The following is a 26044-nucleotide window of genomic DNA, read 5'->3' as shown; positions in this document are numbered from 1 at the left end:
AGCGGCAACAGGTGACTTCGAGGGTCAGATGTGTCCCTTTCTCAGGCTCTCAGAGATATAAGTACGCATAGCGATTCTTTCAGATTGGGAGAGATTGTATAAACGTGATTTTGGCAGCTTGGCGCCTGGGATGAGATTAATAAGGCAATCGTACTCCCGATGAGGGGGCAGCTCCTGGACACCACTCTCTGAAAACACATCCGAAAATTCAGAGAGAAAAGATGGTACAGTCTTGGTAGAAAACTCTGAAAGAGACGCCGTGAGGCAATTCTCTCTGCAAAAGTCACTCCAACCATTTATCTGCCTTGCTTGCCAATCAATGGTGGGGTTATGTTTATTGAGCCAGGGTAGCCCCAACACTAGAGGAGTAGGTAATCCGCTTAGGACGAAACATGACATATCCTCAACATGAGCATCACCCACAGTCAAACGGATATTGTGAACTATGCCCTTTAACGATTTTTGAGAAAGTGAAGCGGAATCGATAGCAAAAACAGGTATATCCTTTCCCAACGGGCATACCTGGAAACCATGTGTTATAGCAAATTGATTATCAATGAGATTGACAGCTGCTGCACTATCTACAAAAATCTCACAAACAATGTTCTTGCTATCTAGCGCCACCCTGGCAGGTAGGACAAAACAGGAACTACAAGCAAACTGCAAACCTTCAATTTCCGCATCAACCTTGCCAATAGTAACAGATGGAAAGTTTTTAGAGGGTTTTTTTCTTTTTGTTTCTTTATTACCCTCAGAAAACTCCCTTTATCTCCTAGAGGGGCAAACATTTGCCAAATGATTTATACCTCCACAACAGAAACAAACAATCCTCTGAGAGATGAATCCTCTACTATCAGAGGCAAGCAAACCGAGCTGCATGGCCTCCTGCTCAGAGGGGATTCAGAGAGACTGAGGCCCCTGCGCACAGAATGAGACCGCCCCCCTGTCCTTGTACTGAATATGACAGAAAGGAGTGATCTCTCCTCTCTCTCTGACGCCTGTCAATACGAACAGCTCGAGACATGGCAGACTCCAACGAGGCAGGTCTCTCATGAAAGGCAAATGCATCTTTCAATCCCTCCGAAAGACCATGGCAAAATTGACTTCGGAGTGCAGCATCATTCCAACCAGTATCAGCTGCCCATCTCCGAAATTCTGAACAATATATCTCTGTGGACTGTTTACCCTGGCATAAAAGACGCAGTTTAGATTCAGCCAGAGCAATGCGATCCGGGTCATCATATATCTGCCCAAGGGCTACAAAAAATTCATCCACCGATCGGAGGGGCCGTGTCCCCACCGGCAGCGAAAAGGCCCAAGACTGAGCGTTATCCCTGAGCAGCGAGATGATGATCCCCACCCTCTGCTCCTCATCACCAGAGAAATGGGGAAGTAGGTGAAAATGGAGTTTGCAAGCCTCTCTAAAACGAACAAAATTCTCACTACCCCCGGAGAACGTATCCGGAAGCGAGATCTTAGGCTCGGAACAAACTCGATGAACGCAAGCAGAACCAGTCACCTGAAACTGAGACACAGTTTTACGGAGATCTGCTATCTCCAGTGAAAGACCCTGCATGCGGTTAATCAAGGCTGAAACCGGATCCATGCTTAAGGCGGTTTTGGCGGTTAAGAATGTCACGGATGGTGTTGCAGAAAACTGGAAGTTATAAATAAACATCCGACTGACTTGATCCCAAACTAAGGAACATATAGGTGAGCCCTATAAAACCCCTAGAGCTCTCCCTGACTACTCTGCCCATGCAAAGATCTTTATGATAGATAATTGCATGCCCTCGTACCTAGACTGTGTGACACCTGAAAACCCTATAATAGTGAGGGGACACGACCACCGGCTCCCTGCACTTAATACGGAGGGAGACAGGGTCACCTAGAATCAAGCCATCATAGAAACACAAATAAAGGAAAAGACTTATCTGAGGAACCAGCAGTTGCAGCATCTAGCAGTAAACACAATCCAGGAAGTAGTATAAACCGCAAAGTGAGGCAGTATGGGAGGGAATATAAAGGGAGGCAATCAGTGTAAATAGATGACAGCTGGGAGAAGGAAAAGAGATGACAAAGTGAAACCAAAACAAAGAACATCATGCAAGAGGTACAGAAGAATGTCTGCCAGAGCTTCTAGGAGAGCTGGCGGTGACATCTGCCTTCCAAAAACCGTATGGCATTCCTTTCCTTCTGCGCCCTGCCGTGTGCCCGTACAGTGGTTTACGACCACATATTGGGTGTTTCTGTAAACTACAGAATCAGGGCCATAAATATTGAGTTTTGTTTGGCTGTTAACCCTTGCTTTGTAACTGGAAAAAAATATTAAAATGGAAAATCTGCCAAAAAAGTGAAATTTTGAAATTGTATCTCTATTTTCCATTAATTCTTGTGGAACGCCTAAAGGGTTAACAACGTTTGTAAAAATCTGTTTTGAATACCTTGAGGGGTGTAGTTTCTAGAATGGGGTCTTTTTTGGGTGGTTTCTATTATGTAAGCCTAACAAAGTGACTTCAGACCTGAACTGGTCCTTAAAAAGTTGGTTTTTGAAAATTTCTGAGAAATTTCAAGATTTACTTCTAAGCCTTGTAACGTCCCCCCAAAAATAAAATCTCATTCCTAAAATGATCCTAACATGAAGTAGACATATGGGTAATGTAAAGTAATAACTATTTTTGTAGGTATTACGATGTATTATAGAAGTAGAGAAATTGAAACTTGGAAATTTGCAAATTTTTCCAAATTTTGGGCAAATTTGGTATTTTTTTATAAATAAAAATGATTTATTTTTACTCCATTTTACCAGTGTCATGAAGTACAATATGTGACGAGAAAACTATCTCAGAATGGCCTGGTTAAGTCAAAGTGTTTTAAATTTATCACCACTTAAATTGACACTGGTCAGATTTGCAAAAAATGGCCTGGTCCTTAAGGTGAAATAAGGCTGTGTCCTTAAGGAGTTAAGATTTGCTTTTAAACTTCTAAGGGTCCATTCACACGTCCGTAGAATGGGTCCACATCTGTTTTGCAAATTGCATAAGGTCCCAAAAAAGAAAATGTAATTTACAAAATGATCCAAACATGAAGTAGCCATATGGGGAATGTAAAGTAATAATTATTTTAGGAGGTATCACTATCTGTTTTAACACCTTAAGGACCTTGCCATTTTTCACCTTAACCCCTTTGCCACTGCCACTGCCATACGGCTATATACGTGCTAGCTGCACATACCCCATGCAGCTAGCATGTGTATAGACGTCATAGCAGCTCTTTAATACAAGCTCTGCAAAATGCTTGGATTAAAACTTCTGTCCCTGCACTGCTGGGGTCAGGGACAGTATACAGTGCAGTAATGCCGGCAAGGGCCAATCAGAGTTGTCCCTTGCTGGAGATCGACCCAATTGGATAGTCTGTGCAGCCAAATCTTTTTTATTTTTTGGGAAATTGTCTTAGTTAGGGTCTCATTTTTTGCGGGATGAGATGATGGCTTGATTGGTACTATTTTGGGGTACATACTACTTTTTGATCGTTTGGTATTACACTTTTTGTGATCTATGGTGACAAAAATTATTTTTTGGCACGGCTTTTATATATTTTTTTTTACGGTGTTCACCAGACGGGTTAGCTCATGTAATATTTTTATAGAGCAGGTTGTTACGGATGTGGAGATACCTAATATAATTGTTTTTTTCAATATATTTTGCTTTTAAACAATAAAAGAATTTTTGAAACAAAAAAATGATGTTTTTATGTCTCCATTTTCTGAAAGTCATATCTTTTTTATTTTTTGGCCGATTGTCTTGTCATTTTTTGCGGCATGAGATGGCGCTTTCTTTAGCACAGTTTTTATTTATTTGTTTTTACAGTGTTGATCAGACGGGGTGGATCATGGGATATTTTTATAGAGCAGGTTGTTACGGGCGCGGCAATACCTAATATGTGTTTTTTATTTATTTTTTCTATTTTTTACAATTTTATATGTCTCTTTTTATGGGGAAAGGACTTTTTTTATTGAAACTTTAATTTTTTGATTGTTAAAACACTTTTATTTCACTTTTATTATTATTTTTTTTATCCCACTATGGGACTTCAACATTTCAGGGTCTGATCCCTGTTTCAATATAGCACAATACATCTGTATTGTGCTGTATTGAACTGTCAGTGCCTTACACTATAAGACGCTGACAGTTGCCTGGGAGACCCAGCCCTGGGGCTGGATCTCTTGGGCTTCCGTTGCTGGCAGTCCAGATGCCTGTGCAAGGCATTGCGGCTGCCATAGCAGCCATCGGGTCCCCGTCACCGCGGTACAGGGATTTGATGGGGATGTACAAGCTGCCGCAAACCCCCTGTATGCCGCAGAAACAGATACAGCAGGGGCCCGGATGTCAGTATCAGCCGGTCCCCTGCTGCTGATCACGGCAGCGCGTGTTGGGCAACCGGTTACCCTAGGATGAGAATGCTCAGTTAGGATGGCCAGTTAGGGCGAACATTCTCATCCTAGGTCAGAAACATGTTAAAAGCAGAGAAATTCTACATTTTGAAAGTTGCGAATGTTTCCAAATTTTTTGTAAATTTGGTATTTTTTAATATATGAAAATTTAATATTTTGACTCAAATTTAACACAGTCATGAAGTACAATATGTGACAAGAAAACAATGTCTGAATGGCTTGGATAAGTAAAAGTGTTTTAAAGTTATCACCACATAAAGTGACATGTCAGATTTGCAAAAAATGGCCTGGTCCTTAAGGTGAAAAATGGCAGGGTCCTGAAGGGGTTAAATCTACTTTGGATAAGTATATTATTGTATACATTCGTAGAGATAATAAGTACAAGCGAATAAAATTAAACCCCTACAAATAGTGTAAAAAAGGGCAATACATGACAAAAGGAGAACCTTTAAGAAATACCAATCTAATGGTTTAGCTGTGGCCTTTAAAAAGTATAAAAAATTAAATAAATTATGTAAGGGGTAATAAAATCAGCTGATATACACAATGAAATAAAGCGGCCAAAGACCAAGGTCAGAACATGTAGGGCCACTAAATAATGGTTTGTTGGTCACTGGTGATCAAGAGAAAGCAAAGCCTTCCCAGTATCAGATATTATCCTAGTGTAGATCGCGAATATTCTAATTGCAAATTTTTATTGCAAATTTTCCGTGCAAAAGTCTACACTAATAAAACTTGTCAGAAGACCATGAAACCAATAGAGGACGCTATTGCGTTATGAACAGCGCCATCTATTGGTTTCATAGTCTTCTGACAAAACTATTAGTCTACTTTTGTCATAAGACTGTGAAACCAATAGATGGTGCTGTTCATAACTCAATAGCTCCATCTATTGGTTTTCATAGTCTTATGACAGCTGAAAAACAAGGCAGATTCTGCTCATTTGCATGTCGTTCCCATAGGCCCATGTTTATGCAAATGAGTTTTTACATGACAAAACTGTATAGAAAGGTTATTGAATATTATGTTAGGACAATCAGAAAACTTTTTGTCACCCTAATGATATTGATCCCAAGGTGTGCAGGTCCACCCAAGCCATCCAACAGATGCAAAATAACTTTGAGGTTTACTGGTTCTCAGTCAGATGAGAGCTGGTTTAGAATATCTCATAGTGCACAAGGCTGCCGTTATAAGGTATGCTGGCTGTTATCTGTCTCATGGATAGATTGATGGCTTGCACATACCTTTTTGCATATAGCCTTTGTGTGGTTGTCTATTGTATGTTGTACATAATAGGGGTCTAAGACGCATCCAGCTATACTCTTAATGCTGTTTCCAAACCATTTTAAAGGGAGGTTTCCATCAATTTCTAACCTTTTTTTATGAACCAGACACCCTCTTCTCTTCCGAGCAGGGGGTGCCTGGGGTTCTCCCGTTGACTTCCATTGTGCTCGGGTGCTCGGTAGAACACACAAGCATACCGATGTGTTCGGCCAGAGCACCCGAGCACTTTGGTGCTCGCTCAACACTACTGGCTGACTGTAGGTAAGGTACGGGCCATTTACCCCCTTCCTGACCAGGCCTAATTTAGCAAATCTGACATATCACTTTATGTGGTAATAACTTTGTAATGCTTTTACTTATCCAAGCCATTCAGAGACTGTTTTCTCGTGACACATTGTACTTCATGTTAATGGTAATTTTGAGTCAATATGTATTACCTTTATTTATAAAATGAATCCAAACGTTAATAAAAATTTGAAAAAAAATCACTGTTTTCTAAATTTGAATCTCTCTGCATTTAAGACAGATAGTGATGCCTCATAAAATATTCATTAATTAACATTCCCCATATGTCTACTTTATGTTGGCATCACTTTGGTAATGTAATTTATTTTTTTAGGTTTAGAATTTTAGAAGCAATTTTTGAAATTTTTAAGAAAATTTCCAAAGTCAACTTTTTTAAGGACCAGTTCAGTTCTGAAGTCACTTTGTGGGGCTTACATATTAGAACGAACCCATAAATGAACCCATTTTAGAAACGACACTCTCAAACTATTCAAAACTGGTTTTAGAAATGTTGTTAACCCTTTAAGTATTCCATAGGAATTAAAGCAAAATAGAGGTGAAATTTCTAAATTTCACAATTTTTTTTAGCAGATTTTCTATTTTAATCATTTTTTTTCCCTGGAATACATCAAGTGTTAACAACAAAGCAAACCACAAAACTTATTATCTTGATTCTGCAGTTTGCACCCAATATGTGGTCGTATACCGCTGTATGGGCAAACGGCAGGGCACAGAAGGCAAGGAGTGCCATATGGTTTTGGAGTGCAGATTTTGCTGGAATGGTCTTTGGGTACCATGTTGCATTTGAAGAGACCCTGAGGTATCCCCACAGTGAAACCCCCCAAAAAGTGACCACATTTTGTAAACTGCATCACCCAAGGAATTTTTAAAGGGTGTAGCGAGCACTTCACTCAACAGGTGTTTCATAGAATTTTTAATACTTGGGTGTGAAAATGAAAAGAAAATGGTGCTTTAGGCCCAGGCTTTCTTTTTCACAAAAGATAACAGGAGAATATCCCCCACAATTTTTTTATTCACTTTCTCCTGAATACAGTAACATCCCAATTGTGGTCATAAACTGTTATTTGGGGATACACCAGGGCTCAGAAGGGAAGGAGCGTCATCTTGATTTTCTAACAAGGAATTTTCTGTCATGGTTTTTAAGAGCGATAACTTTTTATTTTTTGTTGAATGAGCTACGTGAGGGCTTATTTTGTGCGGGACAAGCTTTAGTTTTTATTGGCACCATTTTAAGGTACATTTGGCTTTCTGATTGCTTTTTATCAATTTTTTTGGGAGGTGACGTCACAAAAAAAGCTGTTTGGTATAATTTTTCAATTTTTTTTTAAACCATTTACTTTATGGGGTAGATCATGTGATATTTTTATAGATCCAGTCATTATGGATGCAACAATACCAAATATGTCTAGTTTTTTTTTATTTTTACGTTTTACACAATAAAAACATTTTTTTAAAAAAAATGATGTTTTCGTGTTGGCATTTTCTTAGAGCCATATTTTTTTCACTTTTCTGGCTATAGTGTTGTGTGAGGGCTTGTTTTTTATGGGACGAGGTGACATTTTTATTGCTTCCATTTTGGGGTACATTATGACTTTTTGATTGATATTATGTTTTTTGTGAGGTGACTAAAAAAAAGCTTTTTTTGCATAATTATTATTATTATTTTTTTACACCGTTTACTTTAACTTTATGGGGTAGATAATTTGATATTTTTGTAGAGCCAATTGTTACGGACGCAGCAACACCAGATATGTTTTTTTTTTTTTTTTACGTTTTATGCAATAAGAGCATTTTTAGAAAAAAATCATGTTTTTGTGTTGCAATTTTATTAGAACCATATTTATTTTTATTTTTATGACTATGGTCTTGTGTGGGGGCATTTTTATTGCTACCATTTTGGGGCACATACAAATTTTTTACGTAACATTATTTTCTTTGGGAGGTGAGCTAACTAAAAAATCTGTTTTGGCGCAATGTTCATTTATTTTTTATTTTTTTATGGCATTCACCTGATAGGGTAGCCCATATGATATTATTATAGAGCTGGTCGTTTCGGATGCGGTGACACCAAATATGTCTATTTTTTTATCTTCTATTTGTAGCATTTTTTAAATAACAGATTTGGGGGGAATTTTTTAAATGTGATTTTTTTTCAAAACACACTAAGTGACCTCTGGGGGACATTTAACTTCATTTTTTATTTACTATTGATTTCTCTTGTAACTGGGGCTGACATATTAGCCCCAGTTACAGAGGAAATACACACCCAGCCTTAGTGCAGGGCTGATCGTGGTCTATGGAAGACCCGACAGCTACTGCACTCACCCGATCACTGGGCCGGGACAGGAAGTGGCAGATCGCTTCCTCAGCTGTATAAACAGCGCTCATTGAGCACTGTGTATACAGCTATCTAGAAGGCAGTGACACCCAGGAATGGTCCGTGCCTTCTCACTGGGGCGCCCTGCTGTCACTGACAGCAGGCCCCCGTTTGGCGGCTGCACGATTAGCGTGCAGCTGCCATCTCTGAAAGGACGTTCAGAAACGTCCATTCAGAGATAAACCCGACCGCCTAGGATGTTTATAGTCAATGGGAGGTCGTAAAGTGGTTAATATGCTATAAAAAAATAAAAAATAACTGAACAAGGCCCCGGGTCCAGATGGATTGCACGCTAGAGTTCTAAATGAGCTCAGGTCAGTTATTGCTTGCCTCTGTTCATAATATTTACAGATTCTTTAATGACAGGCATTGTACCAAGAGACTGGCTCAAGGCAAATGTGGTGCCTATTTTCGATGCTAAGTTTTCACCAGGAAATTATAGACAAGTAGGCTTAACATCCATAGTGGGAAAAATGTTTGAAGGCCTTTTACGGGACTACATACAGGATTATATAACTGTCAATAATATAATAAGTAATAACCAACATTGTTTTACTAAGAACAGAAGCTGTCAAAGTAACGTGATTTGTTTTTATGAGGAGATGAGTAGAAGCCTGTAAATACTGTGTTTTTAGATTTTGCAAAGGCATTTGATATTGTCCCGCATAGATGACTAATGGGTAAATTGAAGTCTATTGGTTTAGAAAATATAATTTGGAATTGGATTGAACGTTGGCTTGAAGATCATAAGCAAAGAGTTGTGGTCAATGATTCCTACTCTGAATGGTTGCCAGTTATAAGTGGTGCACCCCAAAGTTGTGTGCTGGGTTTGCTATTATTTGACTTACTCATTAATAACATGGAGGATGGGATTAATAGTACTGTTTTTATTTTTGCAGATGACGCCACACTTTGTAATACGGTACTGTTTATGGAAGATGTTAAACTGGTTGTTTGACTTCAGCAAATAGCATTTATTGTGTAGAGAAAGTTACGGTAATACAAGGCACTTACTAACATATTCTTATTATCCATATTGCTTCCTTTGCTGTCTGGATTCTATTTTCCATCACATTTGTCGTGGAAATTTTTATTAGCATAGGATGACTATATGTCACTGCCACTTCTGTGAGAAGGTCTGGCAGACGTTCTTCTCTACATCTTGTATGATGTTCTTTGTTTTGGTTTCACTTTCTCATCTCCTTTCCTTCTGCCAGGTGTCACTTATTTAGACATAATCGTCTTACTTTATATTCCCTCCCATACTGCCTCACTTTGCGGTTTATACTACTTCCTGGATAAGGTGTTCACTGCTGGAGGCTGTGTCTGCTGTTTGCTCAGATAAGTCCTTTACTTAATTTTATTTTATTTGCTTTCTGGCTTGATTCTAGGTGACCCTGACTCCCTCTGTATTAAGTGCAGGGAGCCGGTGGTCGTGTCCCCTCACTATTATAGGGTTTTCAGGTTTTACACAGGCTTAGGTACGTGGGAATACAATCGTTTACCATCGAGACCCTTGTATGTACATAGCAGTCAGGGAGAGCTCTTAGGCCCCTTTAACACGGGCGAGTATTCCGCGAGGATGCGATGCGTGAGTTGAATGCATTGCACCCGCACTGAATTCCAACCCATTCATTTCTATGGGGCTGTTCACATGAGCTCCATTTTGTGCGTTTTTCACATAAAGCAGGCCCCATAGAAATGAATGGGGTTGCGTGAAAATCGCAAGCATCCGCAAGCAAGTGCGGATGCGGTTTGATTTTCACGCACGGTTGCTAGGAGACCCGATCATTAATATTTTCCCTTATAACATGGTTATAAGGGAAAGTATTAGCATTCTGAATACAGAATACAGTAAAATAGTGCTGGAGGGGTTAAAAAAAATAATTATTATTTAACTCACCTTAATCCACTTGCTCGCGCAGCCCGGCATAACAAAAAATATTGGCTAAGCATCTACTTTACTAAGTGCATTTCTGTGATTTTCTTCAAATTCTATAGATCAGCACTCGGGTTCCTACTTCCCCATGTGAAAGCCGCCACCGTTGGTTTGAGGGGGATCTAATGACTGCTGGCTCTGAGAGCAATGTTCTTAGGGAAAGCTGCCAGCGGGTACTCATCAGCAACGGTGGGGTATAGCACACTGATGCCAGTCTCACTGAACCATGGGAGCCCCAACATGCTGCTAAACATTGGTTGGTGGGACTGGTGTCCATGTGAATGCTATATCACCTTTCTTTGTCGACCCTGTTTTAAAAGACCTTCCTAAGGGACTGATTTCCCCTTTCGGAACCATGTCTAACAGAGGTTCACTTTGGGTCGGTGGGAGACTTGGAATCCAATATCGTTGGCCGTGCTTGCACATTATAGGAAGAAGCTCTGGCCTATGTGTTCTCCTGCGGTCCTTGTCACCAGAGAGGCCATTGCTTTTTTTCTGTAGAGTGCAAGCACGGCCACTAATGCTGAATTGAAGGGTGGTCGAAACCATGGAAATGAGAAGTGTATAATGTGATGGAAAAATTGGTCTAACCAGCAATGGAAGTAATATGGATAATAACAATACAGTAGTAAATGCCTAGTATTATCTTTCGCTACATGATAAATGCCACTTGCTGAAGTGATACAACCCCTTTTATAAGTTACAGTTTGGGCTTCCACTTGGCAAATGAGGTTCAATATAGATAAATGTAAAGTTATGCACTTGGGGGCTAATAATCATGCATGCAGCATATGTCCTGGGGTAGTAAAACTGGGAGAGTCACTTGTTGAGAAGGATCTGGGTGTATTAGTAGATCATAGACTAAATAACAGCATGCAATGCTAGTCAGCTGCCTTTAAGCCCAACAGACTTTTGTTATGTATTAAAAGAGGTAAGGACTCGCAGGACAGGGTGTAATATTGCTGTAACGGTCACGTCCACACACACACAGGGGGAAGGGTAGTGACCACTGCGCTCCACCCTCACCCCTGGCCCTGCCTACTTGCCTCACGAGTCCTGATGACAGGGGACAACTGGACGACAGTCCCTAACTTAGGATATGTGCAGGGAAGACAGACACGACAAAATACGGAACATGAACGGACCGGGTCAGAACCAAGAGAGCTACGCAGTACAACGGATTAAGCAAAGAATGGTCAGGAGAAGCCGGGGTCAAATACCAGGAGAGTAGCGAAGTACAAGAGGAGTCCTAAGAGAGTAGTCAGGTGGGAGCCGAGGTCACAATACCAGGATGTATGCGCAGTACAGGAGGAGCAGGCAGAGGATCGTCAGGGAACAGGATCAGGTAAATATTCAGAAGTCCAACAAATAGCCAGGAACCTAGAAATTAACAGGCAACCTGTAGCCAGCAGGCTGCCTGTATTTATAGTGGGGAGTGAGGGTCATGTGATGTGGCCAGCGTCACATGACCGACAGACCAACCAGTCGAGCACCGAGTGATCAGCTCGGCGCTCAAGACAGACTAGGAGCAGGGAGCCACCCAGCTAGTAAAGCCGCCCTGGGAATGAGGTCAAACACAGAACCTCATTCCAAAAGCTAAGCAACAGTTCTGCGGGCAATGGGGGACCGAGTGCACCTTCGGAACCCCGTGACAGTACCCCCCCTTTTACGAGGGGCCACCCGACCCAAGACTTCAGGCGATGGCTTTTCAGGGTGTTCTGAATGAAATTTACGAACAAGTCTAGGAGCATGAACCTCCCTGGCAGGTACCCAAGATCTCTCTTCAGGTCCATAGCCCTTCCAGTGAATCAGGTACTGCAAGGAATTACGCACCTTCCTGACATCCACTATTTTAGACACCACATACTCGACAGCATCATTAACAAGAACCGGTGGAGGCGAGGCTTTTGATGGTACTACCGGTTCAAAATATTTTTTAAGCAGAGATTTATGGAACACATTATGAATGTGGAATGACTCGGACAGCTCCAACCTAAAAGATACCGGGTTAATCACCTCCGTGATCTTATATGGTCCAATAAAATGATTAGCAAATTTTCTAGAATCTACCTTGAGAGATAGATTCTTGGAGGACAACCATACTTTATCCCCAACCTGAAAGTTCACCGCCCTTGAACGTCTCCTATCGGACTTGAGTTTTTGAGAACTTTGAGCCTTTTCTAGGTTCGATTGAACCCGGGCCCAAACTGTGCACAGTTCGGAGGAGAGTTTATCCGCTTCAGGGTTAGAGGAGGAGACGGACGACCCAGAATGAAAACGGGGATGAAAACCATGGTTACAAAAGAAAGGGGAGACCCCAGCAGAAGAATTGACACGGTTATTCAGAGCAAATTCAGCCAACGGAAGGAATTTGACCCATAATTGCTGGTCATCAGCAACATACAACCTCAGGAATTGTTCCACAGACTGATTAAGGCGTTCAGTCTGCCCATTACTCTCAGGATGGTAGGCGGAAGAAAAAGACAACAAAATTTTACATCTTTGACAGAAGGCCCTCCAGAATTTAGACACAAACTGCACACCCCTGTTCGAAACAATATTTTCCGGGAAGCCATGTAAACGAACAATCTCTCTCACAAAAATAGACGCCAGGGTTTTAGCATTCGGAAGTTTAGACAGGGGAATGAAATGAACCATCTTGCTAAACCTATCGACCACTACCCAAACCACAGTCTTACCCTCCGCCAGCGGTAGGTCAGTTATAAAGTCCATCGAGATATGGGACCAGGGTCTACTGGGAATGGGTAGGGGTCGTAGGTTACCAGCAGGGCGAGTCCTAGGTGTCTTAGACTGGCACAAACCTCACAGGCTGACACGTAGGACTTGACATCCCTGGTCAGAGTGGGCCACCAATAAGATCTAGAAACCAGATCCTTAGTGCCCTCAATACCCGGATGTCCACAAAAGGCAGAATCGTGACACTCACCCAACAGCTGGAGACGAAATTGTACGGGAACAAACAACTTATCTGTTGGGGTGGATGCCGGTGCCAGATGTTGTTCAGCCTTAATGCGAGCCGAGATATCCTGGGTTAGAGCCGCTAAGAAGATGTTTGCTGGTAGGATGGATTCAGGCGGCGTCTCAGTGGGTTGAAAAGCATGGAAGCTCCGAGATAATGCGTCTGCCTTCACATTTTTACTTCCCGGCCTGAACGTAATGGAGAAATCAAAATGGGTAAAAAACAGAGCCCATCGGGCTTGTCGGGGATTCAACCTCTTAGCGGACTCGAGAAACATTAGGTTTTTATGGTCAGTGACAACAGTTACTCGATGCCTTGCCCCCTCCAAAAAATGTCTCCACTCCTCAAATGCCCATTTAATGGCCAACAGCTCCCTATTTCCTATGTTGTAGTTTCTCTCCGTGGGAGAGAATTTCCTAGAGAAGAAGGCACACGGTCTCAGGTTAGTGAGGCTAGCAGGACCTTGTGAAAGGACTGCTCCTGCGCCGTCCTCGGACACATCCACCTCCACAATAAAGGGTCTCTCCTGATCAGGCTGGATCAGAATGGGAGCGCTACTAAATGCCTTTTTTAATGTTTCAAATGAAGAAATGGCCTTGGTAGACCAATTCTCCAAATCCGCCCCTTTCTTAGTAAGGTCGGTCAATGGCTTAGCAATTACAGAAAAATTCATGATAAATTTACGGTAGTAATTAGCGAAACCCAAAAACCGTTGTAAAGCCTTTAAGGATGAAGGCCTTACCCATTCCTTAATTGCTAAAACCTTACCAGGATCCATCTTAAAGGCGTGAGGAGTCAAAACGTGCCCTAGAAACAGTATCTCCTGTACACCAAAGACACATTTCTCTTGCTTAGCGGATAGCTGGTTCTCCCTCAACACCTCTAATACTTGTTTGACATGGGACACATGAGATTCGAAATCAGGAGAGAATATCAAAATGTCGTCAAGATAGACAATAATAAATTTACCTAAGAACTCCCTAAGAATATCGTTCATTAAGTTTTGGAACACAGCTGGGGCATTGCTGAGTCCAAAAGGCATCACCTGATATTCAAAGTGTCCTATCGGAGTATTGAACGCTGTCTTCCATTCGTCTCCCTGCTTGATTCGGATAAGATTGTATGCCCCTTTCAGGTCAATCTTGGAAAACCAGGTTGCCCCCAAAACCTGGTTAAATAAATCCGGAATCAATGGGAGAGAGTATCTATTTTGGACAGTGATTTTATTTAATCTCCGGTAATCAATACAAGGCCTAAGACCACCATCCTTCTTTTTAACAAAGAAAAACCCTGCTCCCATAGGAGAGACTGAAGGTCTAATATGCCCTTTAGCAAGGCTCTCCTTAATATAATCTTCCATAGCCTTGCGTTTGGGCCCTGAAAGATTATAAATTCGACCTTTAGGAAATTCGGCACCCTCAATTAGCTCTATGGCGCAATCATAAGGTCTATGGGACATGCAGGTAACAGGCGTCACTCTTAGAGCTCATGCACACGACTGTATGTACTTTGCTGTCCGCAAAAGACGGATTCACAAAAAATACGGATGACATCCGCATTGCATCCGTCTTTTTTTGTGGATCCATTGTAACCATGCCTATCCTTGTCCGCAAAACGTACAAGAATAGGACATGTTCTACCTCTGCCAGCTCCAGAAACATTTTTGCCACTGCCCATTCCCTTGGAAGGCCCTAGCACCTGACATAATGCACAGTAACTGTAAGTGTAAAATAGCAGTAGCATTAGAATGCAATTTCATCCCAATTACAGAATGAAGGATTAATGTATTTACTTATGTATAAAAGAACATGAACAACCTAAAATCTGTAGAATTAGAACAATTTTAACCCCAATTAATGCAGCAAGGTGTAATAGAATAGCTTCTCTATTAGCCAAGCTTTACACTGTTCAATCGGACCCTGCTCTCTCCCAATAGTGTGGATAAAGTCTCCCTATTATAGTAACATGTAGTAGAGTTAACACTCATGATTTATAAGTCAGGAGGATAACCAGAGTGAGGAAGTGGAAGAGGAGGTAGTGGACGATGAAGTCACTGACCCAACCTGGAAGGTGGCAAGCCGAGCGAAGACAGCAGTACAGAGAAGGGGGGGATCCGCAGCACTGCAACAGGCTGGAAGAGGCAGTGGGGAGGCAAAAGGGAGAAGGCGGGCCACATCAAACAGGCCAGCAACTGTTCCCCGGAGAACCCCTTGCGGCAATCTACCTTGCCAGGGGGTAGATGTTCTGCAGTCTGGCGATTTTTTTGAGGAAAGTGCGTACGATAAAAGAATTGTCATTTGCAACTGGTGCCGTACCAAAATGAGCAGGGGCGTGAACACTAGCAACCTCGCCACCACCAGCATGATTCGCCACATGGCATCAAAGCACCCTAATAGGTGGGCCAAATGCCTGGGTCCATAACCAGTGTCTGCGGGTCACACCACTGCCTCCTCTTCCCCTGTGTTACGTGCTGGCCAATCCCCTGTCCAAGACGCAGCCTGGGGCCTCCTGCCATGCACCTGGATCTTCGCAAGCACCATCAGCTAGCACATCCACTTCTGTGTCCCAGCGCGGCGTAAAGATGTCTATACCCCAGGCATTTAAACGAAAGCGCAAATACCCAGCCACCCACCCAAAGGCCATAGCACTAAATGCGCACCTTTCCAAATTGCTGGCCCTGGAAATGTTGTCATTTAGGCTTGTGGACACTGAGGCTTTCCGCGGCCTGATGGCGGTGGCCGTCCCCTGTTACTCTGTCCCCAGCCGCCAATATTTTTCACAGTGTGCAGTCCCAGCCTTACACCAGCATGTGTCCCGTAGCATCACCCGTGCCCTGACCAAGCAGTTATTGGGAAGGTCCACTTAACGACTGACACATGGACAAGTGCTTTTGGCCAGGGACGCTACATTTCCCTGACGGTACACTGTGTGAACGCTGTGGAGGCCGGGAGCGAGTCATACCCTGGGATAGCACAGATGCTACCGACGCCAAGGATTGCGGGCCCTACTTCCATCAGGGTTTCCGCCGCCACCTACGTTAGTGGCTGCAACCTTCCCTTCTCTTCCTCCGCCTCCTCCTCCACTTCCACCTCTGAATTATCATCTTGCAGCACAAGTCAGACATCAGTCAGTAGCTGGAAGCAGTGTAGCACTGCAGTGGGGAAGCGGCAACAGGCCGTGCTTAAACTGATCTGCTTAGGTGACAAACAGCACACCGCCGCAAAGCTGTGGCAGTGGATAAGGGACCAGACGAAGCTGTGGCTCTTGCTACTCAACCTACAACCAGGCATAGTTGTGTCTGATAATGGCCGTAACTTGGTGGCAGCTTTGGAGCTCAGCAAGCTCACACACATACCATGCCTAGCCCACGTAATCAACTTAGTGGTTCAGTAGTTTCTCAAAACCTAACCCAATTTGCCTGAGCTACAGGTGAAGGTGCGTCACGTGTGTGCCCATTTCTGCAAGTCATCGACAGCTTCCACCGGCCTGGCAATGCTGCAGCAGCGCTTGTAATTGCCAGCTTACTGACTGTTGTGCGACATGAGCACACGCTGGAACTCCACATTCCACATGTTGGCCAGGCTTTGTGAGCAGCAGAGGGCAGTAGTGGAATACCAGCTGCAACATGGTCGTTGCCTTTCTAGTCAGCTTCTGCTCTTCACAAGCGAGGAGTGGGCATTGATGTCTGACCTCTGTGAGGTTTTACACAACTTTGAGGAATTAACACAGATGGTGAGTGTAATGGATCTCCTGGCACCCCGACTGGGTACCTCCGTTGATGGATGCTCCTAGTGCTTCCAACCACTCCACTTGACACCGTAAGCACTGCCAACCCCACGAACCATCGCAGCTTGGTTGGGATCTCGCCGTCTTCTACCCACCCTGGACCTACGACAAGGCTTCCAGGTTCCAGTAGGTGAACCTCTCATTCTTCAGAGAGCGATTCAGGAACAAGCTCTTAAAAGAGCTCAAGGATTATAGCCAGGGGAGTATACAGTGTATAGCATTCCCCAGTGTAGATGCAGCCTTTTCCCCACACACATGAGACGAGGCTCTATGTTGAGGGTAAAAAAGGAATTCTTTAATGGGGCTACATGTCAGCCTTTCATGCAGGTCTTCCAGCAAGGGACCCTCCCCTGGGGACCTTGTGTAAGACTGAGACAGTTTTTACATTAGCCAATCACATGTATTTACAGTATGGAAACAGTCCCAGCAATTGTACGCAACCCCCCCCCTCTCTGACTGTGATATAATTAACAAATACAATGGGCTTTGTCTGTGATACAGTTAACAAACACAATGTGCTCTGCCTGTGATACAATTACCAAATACAATGGGATAACTCAACCACTCATAGGCAGAAAACAAACATTTTTCCCCAAAACACAGAAAACACCCCAAAGCCCCACATATCCCAATAAATATACATCCCTGGATAGGTCTGATCTGGGCGAACAACATATCCAGAAATCACCCAGATCCGAGCAGGGGTTCCCAAATTCCATGGAAGTCAAATTTACTGATAGCAAGCATGGTTTTCCTGCCCAAAACAGTTCCACAGATTTAGGCTGTGCGGCCGGTCTGCCTTCTCCTTCAAAGTTTTAGTATATGGGCCATAATCCTGAGGCAAAAGGCTAGCAAACGGGCCCCTCCAGAACCCAGTGGCGAGGATATTTCCACCACAGTGAGCGGCTATTATCAGTGTAACCATCCCACTTCTGTGTCTACTCAAACGCTCGCTGCTCACAATTAAGGCGGACGCTTTGCATGTGGAAGAGGTGGAAATGGGGGAAGACAGTACACAGGGTGATAGCCAGACAACCCTCATTCGTCTTCTCAGCGTGAATTGGATGATGAGGAGGAGGAGGAGAAGGAGATGGTTGCCTCCGCTACAGAGGGTAGTACCCATGGAAGTTGTATTCCATCTGTTCAGCATGGATGGGTAGAAGAGGAGGAAGAGGATGAGGAGATTTAGAGCCATCCTCCTGATGAGGACAGCGAAGTCTTGTCTGTTGGGACTCTGGCACCCATAGCTGACTTTATGTTACTGGTTGTTCACCCTTCTCGACCCCAGCTACAAAAAGAACTTCTCATCTCTCATTCCTGTGATGGAGAGGACAAGCAAAATGGTGCAATACCAGAAGGTCCTTGTGGAAAAATGTCACCAAAAATTTCTAACTGACAACGCTGGATGCAGAGTACGTAGTTCCTTGGCCAACCGAGGAGGGGAGACGAGGGGAACACACAGCAGTTCCAACAGAGGCAGGGCAACACTCTCCAAGGCCTGGGACAGTTTCATGACACCCATCCAGCACCCTCAATCTGATGCACGGCCTAGTGTCACAAGGAGGGAACATTTTTGGAAGATGGTGAAGGAGTACATAGCAGACCATGTCAGTGTCCTCAGTGATCTGTGCCTTACAACTATTTTGTGTTCAAGCTGGACACGTGGCACAAACTGGCGCTCTACGCCTTGGAGGTGCTGGCCTTCCCCGCCACCAGCGTTTTGTCGGAGCATGTATTTAGTGCTGCTGGGGGCATAATAACTGATAAGCGCATCCGCCTGTCAAATGAAAATGCTGACCGGTTGAGGCTTAAAAATGAAGAAGGCCTGAATTGCCCCTGACTTCTCTACTCCACCAGAGGAAAGCGGCTCAACATAAAGGCACTCTAAATGTGGCTTTTATGGTGTATTGAATACACTGTATTCCCATGCATCCCTTCCACTACTAAAAAGGTAAATGGTTCAATCTCCCATTTGTCGTCCTCCTCCTTCTCCTCCATCATATCAACATGCTTATTAGGCGGTCCTCGCTCCTAATGTTTTAGAGGGTCAGCTCAGTAGCAAGCCCTCACCCATAATGTATTAGAGGGTCACTAGCAGGCCCTAACCCCTAATGTTTTAGATGGTCAGATCAGCAGCAGGTACTCGCCCCTAATGTTTTAGATGGTCAAATCAGCAGCAGGCACTTGCCCCTAATGTTTTAGATGGTCAGATCAGGGGCAGGCACTTTCCCCTAATGTTTTAAAGGGTCAGCTCAACAGTAGGCCCTCACCCCTAATGTTTTAGAAGGTCAGATCAGCAGCAGGCACTCGCCCCTAATGTCTTAGATGGTCAGATCAGCAGCAGGCACTCACCCCTAATGTTTTAGAGGGTCAGCTCAGCAGCAGACCCTAACCCCTAATGTTTTAGATGGTCAGATCAGCAGCAGGTACTCGCCCCTAATGTTTTAGATGGTCAGATCAGCAGCAGGCACTTGCCCCTAATGTTTTAGATGGTCAGATCAGCAGCAGGCACTCGCCCCTAATGTTTCAGAGGGTCAGCTCAGCAGCAGGCCCTCGCCCCTAATGTTTTAGAGGGTCAGCTCAGCAGCAGACCCTCACCCCTAATTTTTTTAGAGGGTCAGCTCAGCAGCAGGCCCTCGCCCCTAATGTTTTAGATGATCAGATCAGCAGGCCCTTGCTCCAATAGTTTTTGAGGGTCACCAGCAGGCCATCAATCATAATTTTTCAAGCGTGTGTATGATGCCCTCCTTAATGTGCAATAAAGGGTGTATTGTAGTGCCAGTTCCTTGTAATTTTTGGCAGCCCTTTCACTTAGTGCATAGGCTTTATGTGTGTAGGAGTCCCACTACCTGAACAATTGTACCACAATGTGAATGAGGCCCTCCTTTATGTGATATACAGGTTGTATCGGAGTGCCTCTTCCTTGTAATTTTTGGCAGCACTTGCACTTTATATACAAGTAAATATATAGGAAAGACTGTTTCCTAACAATTTTTCCTCTAAAATCGATTTTATCTTCAGTTTTGTGCGTATTGTCAGTATGTAAAAGTGGCGTACTACTCGGGCAACATCATTCCCAGCAGCGACCTGGGAGTCCAAGATGCATCCAGACATCCTCCCCATGCTGTTCCGGAACCATTTCAGTAGTGTTTCCATCAAATTCTGAACTTTTTATGTGGACCAGACACCTTCCCCTCTACAGAGCAGTTGGTGCCTGGTTTAATGCTCGGGTTCTCCCATTGACTTCCATTGTGCTTGGGTGCTCAGTAGAGCACCCAAGCACCCGAGCACTTTGGTGCTCGACCAACGCTAGTGAAAGGTCCTCTTTAAGATGGATAGTAATATTTCATAAAATAATAATAATATTTTGATATGTTTCCGGGGGTATTCGCTTAGTGTTAAAGAGGCTACGGGGGTCGAGGGACTCTTTTCCACATTTTCTGGGGCTGTCTACACCTCATTCAACTATGGCAAGATGTTTTTTCTTTGATATCTAAAATGGCTGGAAATAATTTTTCTCTCTCCCCGTTAATGGCACTTTTTTTTCATAGGCTTAGATGATATACCACAGCAAGGAAGAATCAGTGCACACATCTCTCTTGCTACCAAATTGCCAATAGCACATCACTGAAAATCACCTGTCATCAATCCTTGACCTGATCTCTGCCATACAAGGTATAAGACATGCAGGTATGAAAGGATTATGGCCCTGAAAAATCACTGCATAGGCAAATTTGAGAAATATTGTGAAACCTAGATAACAGAGAGCCAGATGGTCAGGTGGTCGGATGCGCCTGGAGGAAGACTGTGAGGAGGATTAAAAAACCTGACTAATAATAATACTACGATGTATTGATATAAGTCCATTTTATTTTCATATTTACAGTCTCCCTATTTTGTGTGTATATATATATATATATTTATATATATATATATATATATATATACACACTAGCTGATGACCCGGCGTTGTTTGGGTATTTATTTATTGCAATTTTATATTATATAACGGCTAATGGCTACCCTGTTAACGGTGAACGCCAGTTTAACAGTGACTTTCATAGTGTCCGCCCCTTTAACGGTGACCGTCCCTTTAACAGTGACTTTCAAAGTGGCCGCCCCTATAACAGTGACTGCCCCTTTAACAGTGACTTTCACGGTGGCCAACCCTTTAACAGTGACTTTCACGGTGGCCACCCCTTTAACAGTGACTTTCACAATGGCCGCACCCTTTAACGGTGACCGCCCCTTTAACAGTGACTTTCACAATGGCCACCCCTTTAATGGTGACTGCCCCTTTAACAGTGACTTTCACAGTGGCTGCCCCTTTAATGGTGACCGCACCTTTAACAGAGACTTTCACAGTGGCTGCCCCTTTAATAGTGAACGCCCCTTTAACAGTGACTTTCACAATGGCCGCCCCTTTAACTATGACTTTCACAGTGGCCGCCTCTTTAACGGTGACTGCCCCTTTAAGGCCCCTTTCACATGGGCGAGTATTCCGCGCGGATGCGATGCGTGAGGTGAACGCATTACACCCGCACTGAATACCGACCCATTCATTTATATGGGGCTGTTCACATGAGCGGTGATTTTCACGCATCACTTGTGCGTTGCGTGAAAATCGCAGCAAGCTCTATATTCTGCGTTTTTCACGCAACGCAGGCCCCATATAAGTGAATGGGGCTGCGTGAAAATCGCAAGCATCCGCAAGCAAGTGCGGATGCGGTGCGATTTTCACGCACGGTTGCTAGGAGACGATCGGGATGGAGACCCGATCATTATTATTTTCCGTTATAACATGGTTATAAGGGAAAATAATAGCATTCTGAATACAGAATGAATAGTAAAACAGCTCTGGAGGCGTTAAAAAAAAAAAGAAAAAAAAATTTAACTTACCTTAGTCCACTTGATCGCGATGCCGGCATCTCCTTCTGTCTCCTTTACTGAACAGGACCTGTGGTGAGCATTCATTATAGGTTGAGGACCTTTGGTGACGTCACTCCGGTCATCACATGGTATGTCACATGATCTTTTACCATGGTGATGGATCATGTGATGACCGGAGTGACGTCATCAAAGGTCCTTTACCCAGGTCCTGAAGAAAGAATACAGAAGGAGATGCCGGGCTGCGCTATCAAGTGGACTAAGGTGAGTTAAATAATTTTTTTTTAACCCCTCCAGCGATGTTTTACTTTGCATTCTGTATTCAGAATGCTATTATTTTCCCTTATAACCATGTTATAAGGGGAAATAATACAATCTACAGAACACCGATCCCAAGCCCGAACTTCTGTGAAGAAGTTCGGGTTTGGGTACCAAACATGCGCGATTTTTCTCACGCGAGTGCAAAACGCATTACAATGTTTTGTACTCGCGCGGAAAAATCGCGGGTGTTCCCGCAACACACCCGCTCATTTTCCCGCAACGCCCGTGTGAAAGAGGCCTAACAGTGACTTTCCCGGTGGCCACTCTTTTAACGGTGACTTTTACGGTGGCCGACCCTTTAACGGTAATCGCCCCTTTAACAGTGACTTTCCCTGTGGCCGCCCCTTTAACAGTGGCTTCCATGGTGACCGCTCCTTTAACAGTGACTTTCACGGTGGCCACCCCTTTAACAGTGTACGCCGCTTTACAGGAACTTTCACAGTGACCACCTCTTTAAAGAGGACCTTTCACCAGAGGAAAGCCTCTAAACTAACTATACAGAAGTGTAGAGCGGCGCCCAGGGATCCCGCTGAACTTACTGTTATCCCCGGGCGCCGCTCCGTTCGCCCCCGGTATAGCCTCCGGTATGTAAGTAGTTAGGCTCCACCCACTTGATCCTGCCGGCGTCTTCTTCTCCTATGCTGTAGCGCTGGCCAATCGCAGCGCTCAGCTCATAGCCTCATGAATATTTCAGGACCTGCGAACTGCTAAAATCTGTGATCAGTTGTTATGGCAACCTGATGTAGGACCCGCAAGCTTCTATTGGCTGATAAGGGACATGTGACTGTGTGTATGGCAGTTAGGATTTAAAGGGGTTTTCTCATCTCAGACAATGGGGGCATATCGCTAGGATATGCCCCCATTGTCTTATAGGTGCGGGTCCCACCACTAAGACACGCACCTATATCGAGAACAGAGCCCCAAAAGTGAAGTAGAGCACACTGCGCATTCTTAGTCGCCCTCCATTTCCATGGAGCCACTAAAAATAGCCGAGCGCTGGCTTGGGTATTGCCGTCTGCCCCATATATATAAATGGGAGCATGGGCCGCGCATGGGCCGCACATGCGCGGCACGCTCCCATTCACTTCTATGGGAGAGGCGGGGATTAGTGATTGGTGGTGGATGGACCCCAGGAACTCTGGGGTCCTCCAGCCACATCGCTCCCCGCTCCATTCTCGATATAGGTGCGGGTCCCAGTGGTGGGACCCACACCTATGAGACAATGGGGGCACATCCTAGCGATATGTCCCCATTGTCTAAGATGTAAATACCCCTTTAAGTGAAAGGCTGGCAGGCTTATATTGGCTAATGCAGGTCATTTTTTGGGAATATCTCGGGAACGGTATGTCCTACAGAGCTGAGACCCCTGCTACATTTTTTTCTAGGTAGCAAAGAATGTGTATACCAAGTTTCGTTGAAATGGATGGTTGCGTTTTAGAGTTTTCGCGGAACAGACACACATACATACAGGTGCAAGAAAAAGTATGTGAACCCTTTGGAAAGATATAGATTTCTGCACAAATTGGTCATAAAATGTGATCTGATCTTCATCTAAGTCACAACAATAGACAATCACAGTCTGCTTAAACTAATAATACACAAAGAATTAAATGTTACCATGTTTTTATTGAACACACCATGTAAATATTCACAGTGCAGGTGGAAAAAGTATGTGTACCCTTGGATTTAACTGGTTGAACCTCCTTTGGCAGCAATAACTTCAACCAAACGTTTCCTGTAGTTGTAGATCAGACGTGCACAATGGTAAGGAGTAATTCTTGACCATTCCTCTTTACAGAACTGTTTCAGTTCAGCAATATTCTTGGGATGTCTGGTGTGAATCGCTTTCTTGAGGTCATGCCACAGCATCTCAATCGGGTTGAGGTCAGGACTCTGACTGGGCCACTCCAGAAGGCGTATTTTCTTCTGTTTAAGCCATTCTGTTGTTGATTTACTTCTATGCTTTGGGTCGTTGTCTTGTTGCAACACCCATCTTCTGTTGAGCTTCAGCTGGTGGACAGGTGGCCTTAAGTTCTCCTGCAAAATGTATTGATAAACTTGGGAATTCATTTTTCCGCCGATGATAGCAATCCGTCCAGGCCCTGACGCAGAAAAGCAGCCCCAAACCATGATGCCCCCACCTCCATACTTCACAGTTGGGATGAGGTTTTGATGTTGGTGTGCTGTGCCTCTTTTTCTCCACACATAGTGTTGTGTGTTTCTTCCAAACATCTCAACTTTGGTTTCATCTGTCCACAGAATATTTTGCCAGTACTGCTGTGGAACATCCAGGTGCTTTTGTGCAAACTGTAAACGTGCAGCAATGTTTTTTTTTGGAGAGCAGTGGCTTTCTCTGTGGTATCCTCCCATGAAATTCATTCTTGTTTAGTGTTTTACGTATCATAGATTCGCTAACAGGGATGTTAGCATATGCCAGAGACTTTTGTAAGTCTTTAGCTGACACTCTAGGATTCTTCTTCACCTCATTGAGCAGTTTGCGCTGTGCTCTTGCAGTCATCTTTACAGGATGGCCACTGCTAGGGAGAATAGCAGCAATGCTGAACTTTCTCCATTTATAGACAATTTGTCTTACCGTGGACTGATGAACAGCAAGGCTTTTGGATAAACTTTTAAAACCCTTTCCATCTTTATGCAAGTCAACAATTCTTAATCATAGGTCTTCTGAGAGCTCTTTTGTGCAAGGCATCATTCACATCAGGCAATGCTTCTTGTGAAAAGCAAACCCAGAACTGGTGTGTGTTTTTTATAGGGCAGGGCAGCTGTAACCAACACCTCCAATCTCATCTCATTGATTGGACTCCAGTTGGCTGACACCTCACTCCATTTAGCTCTTGGAGATGTCATTAGTCTAGTGGTTCACATACTTTTTCCACCTGCACTGTGAATGTTTACATGGTGTGTTCAATAAAAATATAGTAACATTTAATTCTTTGTGTGTTATTAGTTTAAGCAGACTGTGATTGTCTATTGTTGTGACTTAGGTGAAGATTAGATCACATTTTATGACCAATTTGTGCAGAAATCCATATCATTCTAAAGGGTTCACATACTTTTTCTTGCAACTGTACATGTGATGAGCGCAGTGACGTCACCAAAGGTCCTTTTCCTCCCAGGTCATCAAAGAAGAAGAAAGAAGAGGAGCCGGGCAGCGTGAACCAGTAGATGAGCTTAATAATTATAATTTTTTTTAACCCCTCCATCCCTATTTTACTAAGCATTCTGTATTAAGAATGCTATTATTTTCCCTTATAACCATGTTATAAGGGAAAATAATAAAGATCGGGTGCCCATCCCGATCGTCACCTATCAACCATGCGTAAAAATCGCACCGCATCCGCACTTGCTTGCGGATGCTTGCGATTTTCACACAGCCACATTCACTTCTATGAGCCTGCGTTGCGTGAAAAACGCTCAATATAGAGCATGCTGCGATTTTCACGCAACGCACAAATGATGCGTGAAAATCACTGCTCATGTGCACAACCCCATAGAATTGAATGGGTCCGGATTCAGTGCGGGTGCAATGCGTTCCCCTCTCGCATTGCACCCATGCGGAAAACTCGCCCGTGTGAAAGAGGCCTAAAAGTCCCCTTTTATCCTGGGTGTTAATTCACACACTGTTAGCAGATCAGCCTCATCAAGTTCATAGGCGGCCTGTTTGCCTTTAGAGGGGCCTGAGTCCTCCAGCCC

This window comes from Bufo bufo, chromosome 4 (genome assembly GCF_905171765.1).
Source record: "Bufo bufo chromosome 4, aBufBuf1.1, whole genome shotgun sequence".
Taxonomy (NCBI): Eukaryota; Metazoa; Chordata; class Amphibia; order Anura; family Bufonidae; genus Bufo; species Bufo bufo.
Note: the sequence above shows the minus strand (reverse complement) of the source record.